The following is a 23665-nucleotide window of genomic DNA, read 5'->3' on the forward strand; positions in this document are numbered from 1 at the left end:
TTAGACTTTATAAAATGCTTAGAGGATGCTACATGTACTGATCTCATTTATAACCTCTATAGCCCACGGTAGAAAGATATATAGACTGTTTGCATTGTAAACCTCTATAATTGTGTAATTCACCAAACAGGAAAAGCAGCATTAATTCAGGTAAAACATGAAGGAAGGAAAACAAGGTAGTGTCAGATCAAAGGAGAGAGGCCCTGTTGCCTACACGCCTAACTCCTTCCAGGAAGGGGTGACCTAGGGACGAACTCATCCCATTAATTTTGGAGTGAAGGGGATAAAAATCCCTAACAATAAGAAACCGGATCTTTTTCATGCTACCTGGACTCTGAGAGGCAAAGATTCCTAAACATAAGCAAACAGATCCCCGTGCTGCACGGCATGGTTAACCCTGAAAGATATTTTAAATTAACAGATTACTACAACTCTGTCACCCTTGGAATCACAGACTGAAACTCACTTGTGTATACATGCTTGCTTGTTTTAACCTGTAAATAACTCTCTTATTCCCTTTTGCTAGTTAATACACCTTTAGTTAGTTGATAACAGGATTGGCTGCCAGCATGGTCTTTGGTGTGAGATCTAAGGTACAAATTGACCTGAAATAAGTGACTGGTCTCTTTTTGTTGGTTTTGTGTGGGGGGGAGGGTCATTTATCACTAAGTCCAGCTTGCCTGGGTGGCAAGATAGACTGGACTGTCTGTGACTCCATGGTAAGGCTGTCACAGTGATCCTCGCCAATCTATTATAATTCTTTGAGGGGTCAACAAACATGTGGACGAGGGTGATCCAATGGATATAGTGTACTTTGACTTTCAGAAAGTCTTGACAAGGTCCCTTACCAAAGGCTCTTAAGCAAAGTAGGCAGTCATGGTACAAGAAGGAAAGTTGTCTCTGGATCGGTAACTAAGGGCTTGTCTACACTACAGGACTATTTCGAATCTACTTAGTCAATTGTGGATTTTCGATTACAAAATCGAATTGTGTATTGTACTAAATACACAAATACACAGAACTTCATCACACATTCACGGGCCAGGGCGACTTTACTTGGTGCTGTGGAGCCCACAGTTCCCCCCCACCTCGCCCTCCATTGAATTGAATTATTTCCCCCAATTGCTGGGGAAAAAAAATGGGAAAAATGTTGAACATCCCGCCCTCCCTCCCTCTCTTCCTTCCTCCCTCTCTGTTCGAAATCTGCGGCCTTCTCTGGTTGGTTGGCGCCGCGGCACGCCACAGCACTGCACGCAGCCCGCTGCGATCGCCGCTGCACTGCGTGCTTCGCTCAACTCCTCGCCGCGTTCCACCTCTTCACACAGTCAGATGCTGATCCACAGAGGCGAGGCCGGCGCAGCACGGTGAGAGAGTGCGTGCAGAGAGCTCAGAAGCAGAGAGGGTACGGCAGATGGGCAGGGGGGTGGAGGGTGGGGTGGGGGGGGTCAACGGGTGTGGTTGGGCCCGCGATTGGGGAGACTGGAACAGACAGACTGGTGGGACAGGTGCAGCTGCAGGATGAGTGGGACAGAGGGGAGGCGGATGGACACTTCAGGGACACTGAACTGTGACTTGTGTGACTTGCTGTCCCCTGCCCTGCCCTGCCCCCTGAAGAGCCCAGGATGCAGCCCAGACTGTGCAGCTGACTGCCTCCGCCCACTTGCCCGCCAGACAGCACAAGCCTCAGCTCAGACCAGCGGCAACTTTTTAACGCACGTGGGGATTGGGGGGTTGCTGTCAGTCAAACGCTGTACGCAATCCATGAAGATAGTTGAGCAAAGTCTGGTCTGGTCAAATCATCAGGTCATCATAGATGGCCGCGCGATGGGATTCCCCCATTGGGGGGTGGGGGGGCTATGAATGGGACTCACATCCCTATCCCCACCAGTACAGCCCAGGCAGCACCATTAACCCACTGCAAGCTACTTCAGGTGGACCAGTGGTGGCTGTTGGTGGACCATAGGGGCGTGTACCAACATCAACGGCGGGTGGGCGGGCAAGGCCAGTTGGCAGTGTGTTTCAGGAACTTGTGGTCTTGGCAGCAGGCAGCAGGCAGGCTTCTTCTTTCTTCCACAAATACAAATTTGGGGATGTGCAGATGCCTACAGTGATCTCCGGGACCCGGCCCCCTACCTCTATGCTCCCTCTCAAGCCCGCCTTATACAGCTTGGACACTGCAAAGGAACTCTCTGACTACCGCTGAGCAAGTGGTGAATGGTGGAGGTTGCTGGATGCCTGGGAGAGGAGATGGAGGACCCTCTCAGCTCGAGAACTTCGACGAAAATATCTCGAAAATGCTGGGCTAGCTGCCTGTCTTGCTCCACATCTGTGAGAGCATGGCGAGACCTTTTTGGCCCGCGCTGAGAGAGCTCTGCTGGCCTGGCTGCTGCCTATGTTCAGAGCCAGACACCCCAGTGGCTAGAGAATATCCCAGCGGAGGGAAAGCGGGAGGAGAATTTCCCGAATGAGCAGGCATTTCCTCGAAGAGCAGGGTATGTTGTGACTGTCCACTTGATTTTGAGAGTTTGATCATAAACCAAGTTTTCCCCACTTTTTTAAAATTTTTAAAAAACTTTAAAAATAATAATAAAATAATAAATCTAATGTTTTTGTTTGACTGTGCATTTCTGTTTCTTTGTGCTGGTATGGAAGCAGGTGTGGGTTGGTTGGTGTGTGCACTGATGGGTGGAGAGTGGGGCGGCGGGGTGGCCGTAGCTGGATTGGGGGGGGGTGGGGTGGGCTGGGTGGGGGGGGTGGAGTAGGGAGAGGGGTGGGGGGGGGGTGGGAGCCTGCCCCTGGGGGGGAGATGCTGGGGGGGATTGTGAGGGAAAGGAAAATGATCAAATGGATGTGTCATGAAGCATGAGCCTGCCTTTCACATACCACTACAGAGAGGGCTACCCATCAGACACAGACAGTCTGTGAGACCACACCAGTGCACACCTGTGTGTAGTGTCCTGTGCCCTACGTGTGTCTGTTGTGACTGCTGTCCCAGTGCACCCTGCCTGCCCCAGTCTTCTGGCAAATGCCAACTAAGGCACTGACATTAAAAAACAACAAAAGTCAGAGAAAAACTGGTCGTGGAACAACAGCAAACAACAGTTGACAGCAGGGGGTGGGACTTGGTGGGAATTGAATTGGAGGTTTGTAACTGAATAAAAGACAGGGTGATCCTGTGAGGACACTGGTGTACTAGGTGTCTTGTGCATTGCCAGGTGCTGGCGCTCTCCGCCTCTCTCTTGGCGCACCTTTGGGTCTTCTTGGGTGGGGGGGTGCGTTGGAGTGCGTTGGTGGGATTGGCTGCAGCAGCAGGGGCGGGCCTCCTCCCTGTGGTCTTGCAGGACATCTACAAGGCGCGGTCTCGCAGTCGCGGCTGCTCCTCCAGAGACCAGCGCGCCTGAGTCTGCTGCCTCCTCCTCCCTGACTGCCGCCTTGCTCTGCCAGGCGCCCTGCAGTGCTCTGCTCTCCTCTGATGCTCTTGTCTCTGCCTCTCGCTCCTGGCTCTGCCTGTCTGCCTGGCTCTGGCCTCGCTGGAACCTGTCATCTTTGGCTTCTAATCTGAGCCAGCCATCTGGCTGCGAGTGGATGGTTCGCCTCCGCTCTGAGGGAAAGGATGAAGATGCTGTGATGTGCGAAAAGTAGAAACAAGAAATGAATACATACATGTGAACAGTAAACAGTCAGTTTTCATTTTCAAGACCAATAACCAGTCCAAACAGGTAGTAGATGATTAGAATCAGTGAACGAGTGCAGACAGCTGCATCCCTCTCATTGGCGACTCTCATTGGCGAGTAGCGCAGACAGCTGGGAGCTGCAAGCATCTGGTAAACTGCACCAGTCCTGGTAAGCAACAAGATAGACCTTACAGTACAGACTGCTTAATCTGCTGGAGGACTGCTGCAAAGATGGCAAGAAGCTGTGCAAGCAGAACGTGGCTACATGCACTGACCCGCCAGATGAAAGACTGACTGCTGCTGTTCCTCTGAAACCTGCAACACGTGGCTGTTAAGCGAGTTTAGCGTTAAAGTAAATGCTAAAAAAAAGAAGTGTTAAACAGTAGTCAAACTCTAACTATTGCAATCTTATAAGTCTACCATGCAAACAGTAACATCACAGTACACAACAGTACACTAATTCCACTATTCCTGACACTCACCTGAATCACACACAGCGGCATGACAGAGAGGCTGCGCACAGAGGAGGACCCCTGCCGCGCGGAGACCTGCACAGACCAGCGCCATGCCATGCTCCCTCAGCCTGAGGATGGCTCAGCGCCCTGAAGCCTCTTGAGGCGGAATTTTGAGGAGCACCCCTCTGGTACAAGCCCCTCTCCCCTGAAACCTGACTTGAGCCTTTTCTGCTCTGCTGAGGCTTTGTTTTTGAAATATCCCAGATTTTATTGCTATATTAATGTTTGTTTTTGTGTTTTTGCTGTTTTTTTTTTTTTATTTAAATAAAATTTTTATATTTAATTTCTTTTTTTTATAAATCCCTGTTTTTTAAAAAATCCCTTGTGTTCTTCCTGTAATTGCGATGGTTCTGATCCTTCCCTGGTCCTGTTAAGGGGGTGATCTGTGAGGGGCTCTCTGAGGGCGGCGAAGAGATCCTGGCTCTGTGAGGAGGGGGGAGAACTGTCCCCGCCCTCGTCGCCTTCCCTCATCCTCCTAAAGACCTGAACCCCATCCTCCAGACCCAGGGGACCTGCATGCAGTGTCCAGGGAGGGCCTCGTCCACAGACACTGGTCAGGCACTGGAGCCGTGGTCAGCAGACCCTGGCAGAATGGCATGAAGCGGCAGCTCTTTCTTGCCGCTTCTGACTGGGCTCCCCGTCCTGCCTTGCATCTTCACTTTTTACTCACTTGTCTCACCTTCTTTCTTCATGGCTTTCATTTCATCTTTCTCTTTTTTTCTTTTTCTGCTCACAGACACTTTCCCCTCGTCTTTGCGGTTTTGGAGCTTCGCGGCCTCCAGCTCCTCAGCTCCCACGCACTCCCCTCTTCTGGGATCTAGCTCTGCTTTTCGGACATGCCTGGGACCTCTTTCTGATCCCCTCCTCGCACCTCTGGACTCCTCTGCTGGAAAAGCAGAAGACAGATGCTGCGGAGGGCAGAGCAGATGCAACAGAAGAAAAGAAGACTTGATTCAGAAAAGGAAAATCAATTTCAAGGTTCGATTGTCATTTCTGCCCGGGCTGGGCAGAGAGAGCGGCTGCTGAATGCTGTCCAGGCGTCAAAGTGGGGGTGAACGAGCTGCACGGGAGCTGCCCCAATTCTGTAGCGCGCAGTTCCCTTAGCGCTGGAGAGCCTGCCGGTGCGAAGTTAACCTTTCCTCAGAAAGAGGCTAGTGAAAGCCGCACAATTCGCTCCTCTAGTTCGAATTAAATGAATTAATGGGAAGGTGTGTCCCAGTTTAATGCCCTAAATGGTAGGAATAAATGGTCAGTTTCCACAGTAGAGAGAGGTAAACAGCAAGATCCCCCAAAGATCTGTACTGGGACCAGTGCTGTTCAACGTACGCATAAATCATTGGGGAAAAGGGGTAAATAGTGAGGTGGCGAGGTGTGCAGATGGTACAAAATCACTCAAGATAGTTAAGTCCAAAGAGGCGAAAAGGGATCTCACAAAATCGGGTGACTAGGCAACACAATGACAGCTGAAATTCAATGTGGATAAATGCAAAGCAATGAAGATTGGGAGAACATAATCCCAACTATACATACAAAATGATGGAGTCTAAATTAGCTATTCCCACTCAAGAACGAGATCTTGTTTCAGAGAATGCTCCACACCTGCTCTCTTTGCAGCAGCAGCAGTGAAAAAAAGCGAACAGAATGCTAGGAACCATTAGGAAAGGAATAGATAATAGGACAGAAAATATCATAATGCCACTGTATAAATCCCTGGCATGCCCACCTCTTGAATAATGCATGCAGTTTCGGTCTCCACAGCACAAAAAAGACACATTAGAATTAGAAAAGGTACACACAGCAGGGCAATGAAAATTATTACTGGTATAGAACAGCTTCCATACAAGCAGAGATTAAAAAGACCGGGCCTGTTCTTAGAAAAGAGATGACTGGGGATCTGATAGAGGTCTATAAAATCATGAATGGTGTGGAGAAAGTGAATGGGGAAGTGTTATTTACCCTTTCACCTACCACAAGAACCAGGGCTCACCTGATTAAATTAATAGGCAGTAGGTTTAAAACAAACAAAAGCAAATACTTCTTTACACAACGCACAGTCACCCGGTGAGACTCGTTGCCCAGGGATGTTGTGAAGGCCAGAAGTATAACAGGGTTCAAAAAAGAATTAGATAAGTTCATGGGGGGTGGGTCCATCAACGACTATTAGCCAAAATGAACAGGGAGACAACCTCATCCTCTAGGGTCCCTAAACCTCTGACTGCCAGACGCTGGGACTGGACGACCCGGGATGGATCACTTGATAAATCGCCCTGTTCTGTTCATGCCCTCTGAAGCATTTGGCGCCAGTCATTGACAGAAGGCAGGATCCTGGGCTAGACAGACCCCAGTATGGCCATTCTTGTGTTCTTATGACTTTTACTTGACTAGCCCCGAGCTGATTTCTTCCTTCCAGTGAAAAGAAAAACAACATCAGCAAACTGAACCAAAGACAGTGTCGGCTCTGCTGTAACAGCTTCAGCCCTCATCTGTTTCTGGGTTGCTAAGCTAACCTCAGGAGGATGCAGTCTGGAACTTCTGGACAAATAGGTTCCAGAATGAGGAGTTCTAGAACACAGACAGTAACCTGCAGTGGGACATTGCAGCTTCAGATAAGGCTATCAGATGACGTGACATATGGTAACACAAACCCTATTGGACTGCTTTCCAGTTGAGAAAGTCCTCATGTGCACTGTATTGACACAAGTGCTCTCATTATTTCTTTCTTTTTTTAAAAAATCAGGGAAGATTGGGAGGTTATCTATCATTAGACCTTCACAGACCATTCACACTGAGACCCAAAATTATCCTAAACTCTCTTGCTTTCAGGCTTCATTACAAACTGAAAACTCACCCTTAGTTTGTCTAACATGTCTTTGAGCAAGCATGGGCTCAGTTTCCTGAAAAGGCTGGTCTGATATAAATGCAAAATGTATAGTTTTCCAATACCAGGTTGAAACGTATTGGCTTTGCAGGCTGAATCTTAATTTGAGGCAGAGAAAAATAAAGGAGTTGTCACTTTAAATATGTGGCGTTGTAACAGGATTGTCAAGATTTTACACTGCAGAACCCGTTACGTTTATCACACACAGAGGCATGCACACTATGTGTATTTATCTCCAGAGGTATCCCTGAAGCAACGTTCTTTCTCTGAAAAAAATACTAATTAAGCATTACCAATACCTATTGCAAATGCTCATTTTGCATGTGCTCAGACCTGCATGTGCTCAGACCTAAGAACCCTGTCCGAACCCCACTACAGTTCCATGGACTAAATTAGGAATTAGAAAAATCCTGATCCATAAGCTTCAAAAGTGATTACCTGGATGCCTTTCTCAGGTGGCGTGAAATTAAAATGATTAGAGCCACTGAGTCCCCATAGCCACATCCAGAACTTTAGAAGCCTTGGATTTAGTTATGAAAAGCCTATCTGAGCACAATGATCACACAGACTTTTTCCAAAATTCAAATGAAGCCAGAGAATACTGTGAGTGGGGACAGACACGAGAAGATGATGATGGCAAGGGAATGTGGCAGAGAGAAACCCCAAAGGCATACAAGTCAAAAATTGACTGTTATTATAAAATACGTCTATAGTGCCATAAAATTACATCGCATCCTTTGCACAAATAGTTCTCTGCCCTGGTCAGCTTAAAATCTAAATAAGCCAAGATTTAAAAAAATACAGAATCGGCTCAAAATTCAGTGGGGACAGAAAGAGAAAAAAAGAGAGAAAGGGGGGAGTGGTTTATAGAGAAGAACAGAGGAGAGATTGAAGAGATGGACTTGGAGGAGAATGACTGATCGTTCGTTTGATGGATTAAGTGCATGTTCCAGTTGAGGAACTTTTGTAAAGTAAGGGAAGTCTTCTCATGGATCAGTAACTGGTTAAAAGGGTAGGAATAAATGATCAGTTTTCAGAATGGAGAGAGATGAATAGTGGTATCCTTGAGAGGTCAGTACTGGGACCAGTACTGTTCAACATATTCATCTGGAAAAATGGGTAAACAGTGAGGTGGCAAAATTTGCAGATGATACAAAACTATTCAAGATAGTTAAGTCCCAGGCAGACTGCGAAGAGTTACAAAGGGATCTCACAAAACTTGGTGACTGGGCAACAAAATGGCAAATGAAATTCAATGTTGATAAATGCAAAGTAATGCACATTGGAAAACAATGAAGCAGGATATCTACCTATCTAAATTATTATCTACTTAGGCACCTGCATGGCCCTCATCACCAGTGTCTGGCCACCAAGAGCACATAGCCAAGAGTGAAAGAAGAGGAGAAATGGATTAATAAGGCAAGAGTATAGGGAGCAAGACTGAATGGAGACAAAATTAGGGAAGGCTACTCACCAGAGCAAAGAATTTAACCAGACTTATTTTAAGCTTTCTGTGATATTACTTCCTTGTGCCCACTTAGTTGATCTGCCCAGCCAAAACTACAATGGTTAAGGTGGGGTACAGTTTTTCCTTGTGGCTCATTGATCATATGCACAAACTGTGGCCACTTTACCATACACATCACACTTCATCTGTCCGAAGTCTGTGATGAGTCTCTCACCTGTTAGTCAGAGATCATAGAACAACATAGAAAAGACTTGAATGAGGAGGCACTGCTATTAGATATATTTTCACGAGCACTGCCCCCATTGCGACACTTGAATGTCTTCATTCTGAGCGGGGCAGTCAGATGCCTATGTTATTGCCTTTTTATTTAGTAGGAATGGTAAATGCAGAGTAGCTCAGAATTCCCTCCTGGCAAATTCATTGAAGACAAAATTTCTATCACAAACATCATTAAAACAAAACCAACAGCAGAAATCATTTTTAGAACACAGGCCATATAATAAAAAGCACAGACATTCGCAACCCACCAAGCCCAGTTCAGAACTCATCAGGGAGATTCTCAAAAAGAGGGTAATTTAATTGCAGGCAGAACAAACTCTCATGAGACTGTGGGGTTCGGAACATACAGAGAGACACACGCAGAAAAAATTGAATTTAGGCCAAGTGTTACCAAACAATTTAATACCTTTCTGCAACATAAAAGAAATTACTCCTACAATATGTTTCTTCTAATGGAGGCAGAGCCACCTGATAGAAACCATTACAGCAACAAAGCTTGTCAATTTCAGCCCATGTGAGAAAAACAAACATTCTGTTCTTCACTGCAGAGAAAGGAGCTATTAAAGATGTAGAAAGGGCTATGCTATGGTTTGTTGGGTTTGCAATGGTTTGCGACTCAAAGATAAGGTTTGAGATGCCAAGAGGCCCTACTGCACGTGAAAAAGTTGCAGTTATGAGAGGCTATATAAGGCTTTCGGCTCACCCTGCTGCCAGCATCAAGTAACCTCAAAGCAGCCGCGTGCCCCCCTGGTGAATGCTCTCTGGCATAGGGAGCTATACCGGCTCTGCTCCACCACCGCTGCAAGGGGTAAATCGGGAGTACGTTGGGGGCAGGCCAGATGAGTCGGGCAGGGATCAAGTGCAGGAGGTGGTGTGGCTAAAGTGGTCCTGTACTGCACCGTTTCCCCACTGTGGTTATTACACTGGGGCTGTGGCAGTGGGAAGGGCAACTTAGAATAGGGGAGACACAAGCCACCTCCCATCAGTGCAGGGATGAATGGATTATGTGGGCTTGAGTGCCCTCCCCTCCCACTGGGCATGATCCTGCTCCCACAGAAATCAAGGAGAGCTCTGTCTTTAACGTCAGTAAGAGGAGGACCAGGTTCCATGAAATCAGTGGCTCAATCCTTAGGTGCACTAGTGGTTTAACCCTCGGCTTATCTTCCCACAGCCTCAAACCAGGCCTACAGCTCTTCCAATGCACTTTTTAGTCTGGTTCCCAACGTGTACCATACTACACTGACTCTGCAGGCCAGGGCCTCTCAGGAACAGTCACCTGCCATCATGCAGAATTGTATCGCAGTATGTTTGCAAAGTGGCCACATCTACTAGTCACTGGGCTGTGACTCTCCCTGTCTCTCCCCATTCTACTATGTCCCTTGTCATCTATTCATCCACGTTTCCAGCCGTGAAACCCCTAGACCCTCCTCAAAACTGGGACCATGACCATACGCTCAGTCTAACCTACCAGGAAGTTTAGCTCATGGATAGGATTTTGCTATCTCAAAGCAATCAGTAAACTTGCCAGTGAACACTGTGGCTAGTAGAACAATAGAGCATTTCAGGTTCCCAGTCACCTTCTGGGAAAGAAGGGAGAGAAAATTCCCTGGATCTAGTGACCAGATTAGACAAAATAAACGGAGTCTGGTTTAAGGAAGAGATTTAATTCCAGAAACCTCTGCAAATTGTTTGTAATTTCAATGTGCAAATACTAGCGCTGACTCTCTTTTCAGAGCTCATGTGGAAAAATGATCAGCCTTTCTACTCCTTCTGCAGAAATCATCACAAAGCCAGAAGGGAAAGGTCTTTCCTCCCCCCACACCTGAGTTTTTTCCCCTATTGCAACAAAACTAGCACTTTTTCTTACTAACTCCTGACATTTCACTTGCTGGCATGTCACGACCTTCATTAAAAAGCTGGAATCAATGACTTGTCTTCTATTGGGCCCACTGCCACTGAAATCAATGGGAGCTTTTCCCTTAACTGCTGCATGAGCAGGATTGGCCCCAACTCCCCTCTATGTGTCCTCTGAGAAAGGTCGCTAAGCTATGATGGGTGAAGCTTCAAGAGCAACAAAAGTCACATTTTGAACCTGTTTATAAGTGAAAATATATCTCCTTTACAGAAGGAAAATTCCCTCGAGGGTCCCTGGACTACTAGACAGATAACGTGGTATGTGTGTATATATTACGAACAGCAGCAGCTATCAGAAATGAGGAGCGTCTGAAGAGGTCATTCACGGCATTATTTTCCATTGTTTTATTTACTCTTGCTTTCAGAAGCGGCACTGGGAAGGCAAAAGGTGCAAGTGACACAAAAAGCTGATATTATCATGGATTCTCTGCAGGTCAGCCTAATATATGCAGGGTGCTGTCCTGCAAAATATCCCCCCACCCCCCAAAGCTGCTGTAAATGAAGGTAGCTTTTCTGAAGTCAATGGAGCTACCCCAATCTATACCAGCTCCGGATGTAGCCCCTAAAAATTTCCCTGCTGGGTGATGGCTGTGTATACAGCTGAACAGTGAATTGCAGGGAAAGAGGAGAAACATTGACCCAGAATGGAATGGACCCAGAATCTAAATCAGCCTAACACATTTAGTTCACTGGGTCAAGAAACTGAGAAATCCCCTTGGCAAACTACAGTATCTTGGGCAGCAAAGTAGAGAGTGTTTCTTCTTCTCCTTCCAAGAAAGAAAGAAAAAAAAAGGATTCTGAAAAAAAGAAGTGGTCATTGCATTGCTTGACAACTGCCCTAAAATAGGGCAGATTTGACACTTGGATACACTGGAAGCATTTTATAACACGTATATTTTTCTTCTCACCTAATAATTCCTGATGATTGATACTCGACAACAAAATTAAGTACCCGTATGCCAAACCTGATCACTACTGTAAAAATTAAGCACTTTGCTGTAATGATTTTGGAGTTATGTGGCAAGAGATAGAGATGGGAGCAAGCCACATCCTCAGGTCCAGTCACTTCAGCCTATTAGATAGAGCACTGGACTGGGACTCAAGAAACCTATGTTGCATTCCCATCTCTGCCACTGGCCTGCTGGGTGGCCTTGGACTAGTCACTTCACCTATCAGTGCCTCAGTTTCTCTGTCAGTAAAATGGGAATAACGATGCTTACTTCCTTTGTAAAGTGTGTTGAGAAGTACTGATGAAAAGCACCACACAAAAGCTAGGTGGTATTGTTGTCCTATTACTATGTGTTTGGTGAGATCAGAATCTGGATCTAAATTTTGCAACTCGTTCCCATCTCTAATTAACAAACTAAGTGGGGGAGGCCAGGTGACCACCAGATTGGGAGTCAGAAGACCTGAGTTATCCTCCCAACTCTGCCACTGATTTTTGTTTGTTCTTGGGCAGCTGACCTCACTTCTCTGTGCCTCAGTTTCTCTATGTGGGACAATATCACCTTCCTTTGTAAAGTGCTTTGAAATCTATACTTGAAAAGCGCTATCTAAATATATATACATAAGATCTTGGTGGAAGTAGACAGAGTGAATTAGTTCAAATAATATCAGCTCTTTCTTGAGCCTCACCCATTTTTTGAACCAAAGGCAAATTAAACAGCCTGGATACATTGTTTAGCCCTCATTCCCAGTTTCCAGCTAGGACTGTAACAAACTGTGAAAAACGTGACTATTCTTGTAATAAGTCCACCTTAGACCACTGGTGGAAGTGCATGAAAACTAGTGATTATGCTCTGTGCAGCCCAAAGTTTGCAGATGTTGGAGAATAAGATTCACACAAACGCCCATAACTGGAGAGGAAGCACTGTCTAGGTTAGAGTATAGGATCGGGAGTCAGGGGTTCTGGGTTCCATTCTCAGCTCAAGCAAGTCACTTACGGACAGAGATGGGAAGGTACTTAGGCTCCTAACTCCCATTGATTTCAGTGGGAGTTAGGCAACTAAATAGCATTTAAAATATGGCCCTTGCTCCTGTGGTCCTCAGCTGCCATAGGCAGACAGTGGCACTGTTCCGCAAAGCACAATTATGATTATTATTATTATAATCATCAGCATCAGCCAAGGTGAACCCAAGCTCCAGACCTTTAGAGGTTTGCTCATCATCACCGCAATCAACTGAAACTTCCTGGCCTGTGAACAAGGTAAACAAAGCGGGGGTGGCTTACGCTTCATTTCCTTGGGTGACAGCGTGAGTTCAGCCAGGAAATCTGCTTGATGTTCCTCTGTGTGTCTCTGGCAGCAAGACCAGAGAGAGAGGAAAAAATCTGTCACTGGCACATACTTGTCTTCCTGCAACTGGTTCAGCACACTGCTCTTTGGCAACATCCAGGGTACTCATGCCTGCGTAACTGGTTTGTCCAGTCTCCATTCCTTCAGGGTCTCTTTCCAGAATGTATTGCCAAACTGTCTGTGCAGATTCTCTGGCCACTCCATTCCCTGGGTGGTTCTACTGGATTGTTGTCCGGAATTTCCCAGAATGCACTGCTACATACAGTTAGACAGAATGGTTGGTATAGTCGGTTGACTCGTGGCTGTGCTGTTGAAAAAGTTGCTGTAGGAAAACAACTCAATGTGTTTGTCGCAACCAGAGCTGATCTGGAAATTTTTATGTGCAAAAATGATGTTTCAACAAAACCAACATTTTTCATTAAACCATATCAATTTTGACAAAATTAAAAAAAAAAAATGAACAAGAATTTTGATTTTTTTTATTTTAAAACTTTTCATTTCAAAAATTGTATTTTATATTAAGAAATGTATAAATGGACAAAACCTAAACAAAATGTTTCAATTGATGCAAAACAATTTTTTGGAATTCTATTTAATGGGGGGGGGCATGGAATTTTGGCTTTGTTTCCCAATTTGAGACCAAAAAAAATTATAAATTTTCCACGGGATGGAAAATCTGTTTTCCAGACACCTCTAGTCATAACTGCATTGAGTGAGAGTGTCATGAACCTAACTAAACCACAGTAAGGCAGGGCCTAAGATGAAAAGCATTGTAACTGTAATGCAGATGGTAGCCAAGTGTATTAAAGAGCAGATATGAGAGGGGAAATAGGGAAGAAATCCCACCAGTTCAGCTGACTTCCACACTAGTCCTTGACATTCTGATTGAATAGCAGATCTCGATGAACGTTGCAACAACAGCCTATGAATATTCAATGGAATTTTTAAATTAATTTCCTTCTGCTACACTTGTTGCCCCTTTTATCTCCCTCTCTGCAAAGATCTGAGCTATTCTTTTACCAGCATAAACATTCACAATAAACTAATGTCAAAATTCACACTGGAAGCACTTTGCAAGCTTAGCCATTTAGGGAACAGGGGGAAAATACCACGTGATTTATCTAACCAATCACAGGGAAGCAACACTTTGCAAATTTCAAACATATGCTATGACGCCAGAGAGTAAAAAATGTCAATCAAATGAGGTTGACCCACAAATAAATGTAACAAAATCATGATCTGTTTCTGGATATGTGTCAAGAAAGAAAAGAGGCCAAATTAAACATACTTTTATGCAGTGGATTATTCCCTGCTCTAATGACCAGTAATATTGGATTTAATGTACAGCATCCCTTTTACTATGCCATATATTATTAAGGGCCCAGTTCAACTGTCACTGAAGGCAATGGGCTCTCTCCACTGGCTGCACTGGTGGTTAAATTGGGTCAGAAACTGTCAATTTCAGCACTATAAAGCATAGGGTGGAACTGAGAAAGCTGCAGACTCTGAAAAACAGACCATCCTTATCCAAAACTCTGAATAACTCAGTTCAGTGCCAGAGCTGGTCAGACACATTATTTCATTTTCTGGGAATATTTTAGAAGAAAATTAAGTTTTCAATGAAAATCTGTACTGAAGTTTTTGAGTTTTCAACACTTTTTAAAATTGTTTTAGACAATTTAAAACATGCTTGTTGGAAGCCAAAGAAAATGTTTGTTTTGTTTTGACAAAAACCTGAAAATATTGATCAAAAGTAGGTATTTCCCACTGAAAATGTATTACATCAAAAAGTGATTATTTGGAGGGTGGCGTGGCGGGGGAGATGTGGATACTTTTCTGCCCACCAGCTGTTGTAACATTTCACAGTTAATTCTGGCTCAGTGCCCATACCTTGAACCTGCAGGGAGGTTCACACTGGCGAACCCTGTGACTCTAGAAAGCTCATTCCAGCGCTGGAGCCTTTATTTGTATAGTGTCTGGCACAATGCAGCCCTGATCCCATCCAGGCACTAGCATAATATACTTACTAAATAATAACATTAGCGCTGCCATATTTTGCTTGGTTTTAACTCAAGCTTTCCAATGGAACTTTACCAATAGGGTGACCAGATGTCCCAATTTTATAGAGACAGTCCCGATATTTGGGGATTTGTCTTATTTAGGCACCTATTACCCCCCACCCCATCCCGATTTTTCACACTTGCTGTCTGGTCACCCTATTTACCAATGACAAATTATTTTAGTCCTTTTGCAGCAAAACTTCTGGAAAATTAGATTATTGCCCCCAAACAGCAAGAATTCAGTTCCCTGCCCCTTGTAAAGGAAACATTGATGGAAAAGGAGAACTAAGGACAGCTTTCAGAAACCTTGAGTATCCATCAAGATTCTTCTGTGCGTGTTCTTCTTGTCTTCAGCTACTTGATTGTATTTTTGCTCTTGAATCAGTCACCCATTGAGCAGCCAATTAGGCGCCTGCATGACAATTCTGCAGATATATTTACTCCTGTCCAAATGAACGGTCGTGCTTGTGAAAGGTAGCACCTAGAGACTGAAGGCTTCTCTTCACCTGCAGAACAGGGAGTGGGCAGAGCCCCCCCTCAGGAACTTCCCCCATGTCACCCCAGCAAATTGCCTATCCCCTGTTCGGGGGGGAGTGCCTGTAGTCTCATTGCAAAGTTACGGCTTGCTCTCTCGGCTGATGCTATCACAGATAACGCACCTGGGGTTGAACCAGGGACCTCCAGAGTAAAAGCTCAAGCTGCTACGGCGTCAACTTAAGTACCAAGGCTCTGGAGCTGTATAACCTCTGTGGATCAGGCACAGAAAAGGATCTGTGCCACACACTCCCAGTGGGTGATACTGAGCTTGCGAAAGAAAGGGTGACTTTGGGTACATCTACACTGCAAATCCAAAACACACAGCAAGTCTCAAAGCCCAAGTCACTGACTCGGGCTTGCGGCACTTGTGCTGTGGGGCTAAAACTAGTAGTGTAGAGGTTCCTGCTGGGCCTGAAGCCTGGTCTTTGAGATGAGACCCTCCCTTTCGCTGGGTTTCAGGGCCTGTACTCCAGCCTAAGCAGGAACTTTACACTGCTATTTTTAGCCTTGTAGCATGAGCCTGAATCAGTGTCCCAGGCTCTGAGACTTGCTGCCAGGGGAAGGGGGTTTTCTGCAGTGTAGATTGTCCCAGGGATGGTGCTTTTGGGGATATACACACTTGTCTGCTGGGATCTAGACTGAGGCCACAAGCTGACAGAGCTCTGAGCAGCCAGCAGAGGGTCACTTTTGTCAATTACTCAAGCCACGTGAGATCTAAAAACTTCTCTAGGACCCTGGTTTGACGTGAAACTGTATTCTAAGAGTGATGCCTCTGCACTTTGCTTTGAGGAACAGGTGCGGGGGCGGGGAAATGATGCTAAACCCCCACACATAATCTCACATGTTAAACCATCGGTTCTCAACCAGGGGTACGCGTTCCCTGGGGTACATCAACTCATCTAGATATTTGCCTAGTTTTACAACAGGCTACATAAAAAGCGCTGCCAAAGTCAGTACAAACTAAAATTTCATACAGACAATGACGTGTTTATACGCTTTTATATACTATACACTGACATGTAAATACCATATTTATATTCCAATCAATTTATTTTATAATTATATGGTAAAAAGAAGAAAGTCGGCATTTTTTCAGTAAGAGTATGCGGTGACACTTTGGGATTTCTATATCTGATTCTGTAAGCAAGTAGTTTTTAAGTGAGGTGAAACTTGGGGTAAGTAAGACAAATCAGACTCCTGAAAGGGGTACAGCAGTCTGGAAAGGTTGAGAACCACTGTGTTAAACACTCTCTGATCAGGAGTAGCATGAAGCCAAACAGGAGCAAGACTGAATTCTCTCGCTCCTTTAACTAACTACCAACCTTCACTTTCTCCTTCAGCTGCTTTAATTCTTAGCTCTCCTCTGCATTTTTCAAACTGCTGGGTGTCAATATAAAAAATACTTACTTTGCTTCATGCTCAAGGAACATAAACAAATAGATTTGTTTACAATTGGTTATAAATTTAACCAACAGAGGTCACTCTCCAGAAGTTAGCTCCGCTCTCTGCAGAGCAAAGAAACCATCTATCTTCATTGTCCTGGTAGCAGCTCAGCATGTTGTTTTGATCTTCATGCCTGGTTGACCTCTTTCAGCTGAATCACTTTAGTTAAACAACAGTTTGGCAAACTGGCATGTGAATATGTTATTTTGCCACAAAAAAATAAATATCCCGGGAGAGGTTTTTAAATGGCCTTTTCTTATTTTCAAAGGGTGAAGTCTTCCCCTCTACAAAGGAAGAAATACAAAGTTTAGACACCACCAAGTCCTTAAAATGAGGCTAATGTAGGACTTACTGGTGCAAGATTCTAACTTTCTGCTCAGGGGTGAATTTCACTCCATGTATCTGGCCTGGATGAGGACAAGTTACCATAACAATAGGAGGGATGGGTCACATGATTGTGTTTTCCATGCTGTAGCTATTCTATACAGAGCATCACTTTTTATAGTATGTTTCATCTCCAGACTAAGTAATTTCCACAACACCTTCACGTTAGGTCAGTGTTACCATCCTCCTCCTTTTTACAGACAGGGAAGCAAAAGGGTGAATTGACTTGCCCACAGCTACAGAAGGAGCCTGCATCAGAGCCAACGTTAAAACTCAGGGGTGCCTTGCTTTCAGTATATTCAGACCATTAGACCATGCTGTCTTCTCCTGGATGTGTGGCAGATTCTCAAAAGGGCTCAGCACCCAGAATTGGGGATGGATTTCTAAAGAGCTCAGCTCCCGTGTAGGCATCTGAATAAGGGACAGATTTTCAGCACTCAAAGGACACTTCTTTATTGAAAATCTGGCCACTTCTTTAGGTGCCTGAATGGGAACCAAGCTTTTTTAAACCTCTGGCCCTGGTTGCGGGTGCTGAGCCAGCCCCAGCCATATAGGGCCCAGTTCAACAGCATTTATATCTATGCTTATTGTTTCAACTAATGGAAACGAAATAATGGGGGCTAGATTGTAGTATTTATGTTACAGCCCTGCACAGGGATCATGCAGAGCCATCCTGCCGCCAGGAAGAGCTCCAAGGAGGTTAGGCCTTGAGCAGGAATAATCTCCCCCAGACTCTTCAGTGCCCACCACTGTACATGTACAAGGACATGCTGCGCCATCCATAACAAATGGAGCATTTTGGAGGTGTCATCAGCTTCCTAGTGCTCCCAAATGCTGCTGGGCCTTGCATGGTTAGGGGAAGGTTTCCTGTACGGCTCCTTCCTCCCCTCTCGCACGACCCTCTCCATGGGACACTTTAGATCAGGCCCCAACCATCTTGTGTTAAAGTGACTGGCAGGGCTCAGCGCTTGCCACTTAAGAAACTGTTGTGCCTGGTTGTGAAAAGAACTGCACCAGTGAGCTCCCGCCACGCGCCTAATCCTCTCCCCCGTCACTCCACCAAGCTAGTGTCTTTCCATATTGTTTGGAACACCGGGATGCCTCTTCCCCTCCCCGACCCTGCTCTCACTCAAAAGGAACAAAAGAGCCTCTCTGCCATTTTGTTCGACCTTCCTTGGCCAGCTGGAGCCTGGGAACCTAAATCTGTGCAAACACTCCGTTCTCCCAAACTAAATGCTGGTTACTCATTAACAGCTCGATGACACATCCAGGTCATAATTATTGATGAATGGCTTCCCTCCGCTTCCTCGGTTTTATAAAAACAGATATCAACTGATTTTTTAAAAAATGGCATGTTTACAACGCAGCCCGGTGCTAGGGATGCTATGGATGTGAACATCATTTTAATGAGCCGGGCTGCCAAAGGCGACAGAACAAGAAGATGGTTCTGTCTCTTACCTCAGTGGCCTCTGGAAAAACTAAAGAGAAGCCAGATTATCCCACATCTATCTACTGTGGGGTTCTTACAGCTTCCTCTAAAGTATCTGGCGATGGCCACTGCCTGTGGCAGGATATTGGGCTAAATGAACCCTGGGTCTGATCTTTAGATTGTAAGATCTTTGGAGCAGGGATCATATTTTGTTTTGTGTTTGTACAGCACCTAGCACAAATTGTGATCCATTTGGTCCATGACTGGAGCTCCTAAGCGCTAATGCAATACAATTAGTAAATACATAAATAATCATCCAATATGGTAATTTCTACGTCCCTAGTACCACAATCTTCCATAGAGAATGTTAGTGGTACTTTCTATGTACGTATTATCTATGTACTTATATGACTCCCATTACATAGTGTCCGAGCATACCACAGTCTTTAATGTAGTAATCCCTGTCACACCCCCGCAAGGCAGGGCAGCGCAGGAACTGAGAGACAGAGAGTTTAAGTGACTTGCAAAAGGTCGCATAGGCAGTCTGTGGCAGAGCGGGGACTTGATTCAGGTCTCCCCAGCCCTAGCTTAGTACCCTAAACACTGGAACATCTTTCTTCTCATCTTATGATCTCCAACCACTTTTCTATTGATTCATTCTCAAAACCCTGGGGAGGTGCTATTACACCCATTTCACAGTCAAGTAAATGGAGGCACCCTTCTCACCTGGAGATAATTGCTTCAATGACTGCAGTGGAGTTACACAGATATGGCACTTGTGGGGTTCAGACTGTAAGAGATCAGAAGAACTTGCCAAATGCATCCCCTGCCTTGGGCCTGAATGATAATTTTCCCAGTGCCCCTCCTGGTTTAGGGCAGCTCTGCACTGCCCTTGGCTCAGGGATGTGCCACAAATGCCGCCTCCTAGCCTGCCATTTGCTTAAGGTCAAATGATAAGTCACTGGCAGAGTGAAAAACACTCACCAGAAAGCCTGACACCCAATCCTCTGCCCTAACCACTTGGCAACACCAGGGAAGTAGTGACAGACACTCACTTTCTAAAACCAACTCCAAAGAATCAACAGGCACACCTTCCCAACACTCAGCATTGAGGACAGCTGGCAAGCAATCCCTCCTTAGTACATTAAAATGCATTCATCTTGCATTCAGCGCTCTGAACAGGTTGTGTAATTAGTTTTCTTCTCGTTAACGTCTTCCAGGCAAGCAGAATGGCTCAACTTCAACGGAAGTGCCGGTTCTACAGGCAAGAAAGCCTGGGGATGGGGAAAAAGCCACCCACGAACAGCTGTTCCCTTGAACTACATGCAGCTGACCTAGTTAGCACCTCTCTGCCCTCATGATAGACATAGCAAGCTTGCCTTAAAACAATCTTAAGTCGATCACATGATCCCTGCCTTAATGTGATGAGAGCAGGGAGAAATCTGGGCGGGGGCGGAATTGCATGGCAAAAATGTCCCAATACCTCCAGGATTCATTTCCCTGTGGCTACTGAGACTCTCAATTCTCTCCTTATTGATAATTAGTTATTCTTTTACCGCACCCAAGTGGGCCCCTGCTTGCAATCTAGTCTGAGACAAGATGGAACAAAGGGACAATAAAATAAGTAGAGGTGGGAATGTCGCAGGAGGATGGGGGTGGGGAGATGACATCAATACACAGTGAGGGCACACACCTAACTCACAGGAGGCAGTGTTGCCTAGTGGACAGAACACTAGACTGCTACTCAGGAAACCTGGGGTCAATTCCTGGCTCTGCCACTGCCTTGCTGGGTTACCTTGGGCAAGTCACTTCACCTCAGTTTCCCAATTTGTAAAATGGGGAACGCCTCCATCCTTTCTAAAGCACTTTGACACCTATGGATGAAAAGTGCTATCTAAGAGCTAGGTCTGATTATTATTTTAACCCTATTGAAATCAATGTCAGAATTCCCTGCAGGGCTATAGGATCCTGCTCCAATGGACAGCACAGAATCCTCGAAATATAGAGAGTTGCACAGATATATAGATGCATACATCTAAATAATATGGATGCACAAAATGTTTTCTTAGGGGCAGGCAAAATGGGTCTGAAGAAGCGACGTGATTGAGAAGAATATACTATGAGCCAGATCCAATGGAATTACACTGCTGTAAAGCAGCAGTGAGATGGGAATCTGGCCATCTGTGTCTCTTTCTTCTGCCAAACTCAGGCTACAAGTGGTATTGCCTGAACCTTAATTAACACCACGTTACCAAAAAAAAAGAACACATTGTTCTTGAAACAGTGCAAAACAGCTAATACAAAACTGTGCATGGCCCTGAAAATATTACATTGATCACTGCAACGTAAAGAACACCATTTAAAGCTTGCCTGGCAGGAGTTCTCATTGAAAATCATGTTAAACCCTCTCACGAGAATTAGCCTGCAAGGGCTGAGAGTTACTCCACAGATCCTTCTGGGACAAATGGGATCCTATGAGAAGGCAGGTCTTCTCTTTATTTATACATCAGGGCTCATTCCTGTTATGAATATATCAAAACAAAGCAGCTGAACCCAGCTGTGCTATGCAAAAGCAATGAATAATTTCTTTTTTTGTTTATTTGAGGGGCTGTGGGGAAGGGGAAATTGTCAAATATTATCATCCTTTCATTTCAGGTCATCTTACAACCTAGAATTTCCAGGAAATGGCTCTTTTCACATTAAAAAAAAAAACCATGCAAAACTCTGGAGCTTTGGAATTTGGAGATGCACACTGCTTTGCAAAAAAGAAGCTCAATGCAAAACGTCTGTTAGTCTATAAGGTGCCACAGGATTCTTTGCTGCTTCTTAGTTTGACAAACGTTTACAAACAACAAAGATTTGGCCCATTGTCATCGGGGGTTTTGTTGTTGTTGTTTTTATTTGGGGGGGTGGGGGAATACAAAAGGAAATGCCTTTTTTAGAGAGAGCGAAACTTCAAAATGCAATAGCGTTGGAGGGTTTTTAAACACAGAACTGGACCATTTTAACAATTTAAAACCAAAGTGCATAAGCCTCCATTTTCAAGGGCTTTGCATTTCATAAAATAATAATGCTTAGCTCTTACATAGCGCTTGACCCTTTCAAAGCATTAGCAAATTATTCCTTGGGACATCCCTGTGAGCTAGGAGTGTGTTCATGTGCAAACAGACATACACGTTGCTGACTGAATTCAATGGGCGTTGGGTCAGGGTGGGCCTCTGGAATCCTGCAACGTTCCTCTTGATGGATGTTTGGGGTTCAATGAGTGAGGATTTTGGTGGGTGTCTGGGGAAGGCCTCTGCTGAAATGTACCCTCCCTCCCCCAAAGGTAGGAAAAAGACAATAGTTGGATATTTCCTAATTGTCCCTTGCCACCCATGTCTCACAATTGCCTTTTCGCCTCACCTTCCCCCACTCTCTCTCACCCCATACATCTCCCCACTCTTTATCTTTCACCAAATCCCCCGCCAATCACTCCCCTGCATTCCCCTTCCTTCATTTCTCCCCTTGTTTCCTCCATGTCTTCTACAATTAAACACATTCTCAATGCTTGGCTGGGATGCCTTGTGATGAGCAGTGCCTTCCCCTCCCATCTCCACCAATTACCAAATCTCCCTGATCCTGGCCTCTCCAATGCACAAAAGATGGTAACTCCCCTCAGCTAGCCCCCTCCTCCAGCCTCCACCTTCTGCCTCAGCCTCCTAGGGAATTCTGCTGAGCTCCAGGGCTCACAGCTCCCTTGCTAACACACTCTGGCTCAGCGCTGAGCTGGAATGCCATCCAAGAGTTTGCGAAGGAGGCAGAAAGACTGAGTAGAGAGAAGATGATGTAGGATGGTCTGGACTAAGTGTTCTGGCTGAATTTCATCCCGGGTGACACAAGGCAATAATGCATCACAGAGCATAACGCACTCTTGCATACTGTGCATAACTCAGGCAGGGAGGAACAATGCCACATTTAAGCAAAAAGGCCACCCAGCCCTCCCCGAAGGATGCGGCATGACAGTCCGTCTCCTTGCTCCAGATGCAACCGCTCGCTCGGCATTCAAATCCTTCCTCTGCGGCAAAGCCTTCCAAGGGCAACTCCGCCAAGCCTTGAATGCAGCTGGAACTGACGGGGCAAGAATTCCTCAGCGGCATGACAGCGCCCCCTGCTCATGCACAGGGACACAACTTGTTTCCATTTCCACTAACTGGCGCTGGATGGTGGTGGTTGGAGGGTGTCCGGACAGGCACTCACTCTCTTTCCACCCCTCCCCATTCCTTTTTGGCAACATCCGCAGGGGTTATGAGAAGGAGCCTGGCCTGCATTCCCCAGCCCCTATAAAGGAGAATGGGGTATAGTCTACTTTTGCCCTTGCTCCTTTTGAGGACTAAAATCTAGCCCTTAGAAAATAAGCTCCTTAGGGCATGGGCTGCATCTTCTATGTACAGCACCGGGCACACAGATCATAAATAAAAATCGCCGCTTTGGCAGCAGACCCCCAGGTTATAACAACACAGGAACAATTTTTAAGACAGACAAAGGGTCAGGTGCTTCTTTACCCTGCAGCACGTGCAGTCACTCAGGCAGAGTGGGCCCAGAGTGCTACCACCCTTCTGATTTAGTATCATTTGACAGCTGCTTCACAGTGGTGTCAATGAATGCCTGAGGTGTAGGACAATGTAGCCCATAGACTTTTGCAGCCACACTCCACCCTAGCTGATGGCAGCAGAACAATCTTCCGGCTCCACTCCAGAATCCACTCAGGAACGCCTGAGACACGCAGCTGCTACTTTTAAACACTGGTA

The 23665-nt window shown here is 45.6% G+C and overlaps 1 protein-coding gene across 7 annotated transcripts in view; it reads right to left on the bottom strand.

Moving 5' to 3' along the window:
* The window catches only part of RAP1GAP2 (RAP1 GTPase activating protein 2), a 294972-nt gene that overhangs the window by 72498 nt on the left and 198809 nt on the right, over window positions 1–23665 (bottom strand). The window contains exon 1 of one of the 7 annotated variants that reach the window (XM_039508037.1): window positions 12959–13220. The exons of the other annotated variants lie outside the window; for them this stretch is intronic. The gene's annotated coding sequence lies outside the window, so the exon portion shown is untranslated. Of the gene's footprint in view, window positions 1–12958; window positions 13221–23665 lie in introns of those variants that run through there. 7 annotated transcript variants of the gene reach the window in all.

The sequence above is a fragment of the Mauremys reevesii genome, linkage group 20 (genome assembly GCF_016161935.1).
Source record: "Mauremys reevesii isolate NIE-2019 linkage group 20, ASM1616193v1, whole genome shotgun sequence".
In the NCBI taxonomy this organism is placed as follows: domain Eukaryota; kingdom Metazoa; phylum Chordata; order Testudines; family Geoemydidae; genus Mauremys; species Mauremys reevesii.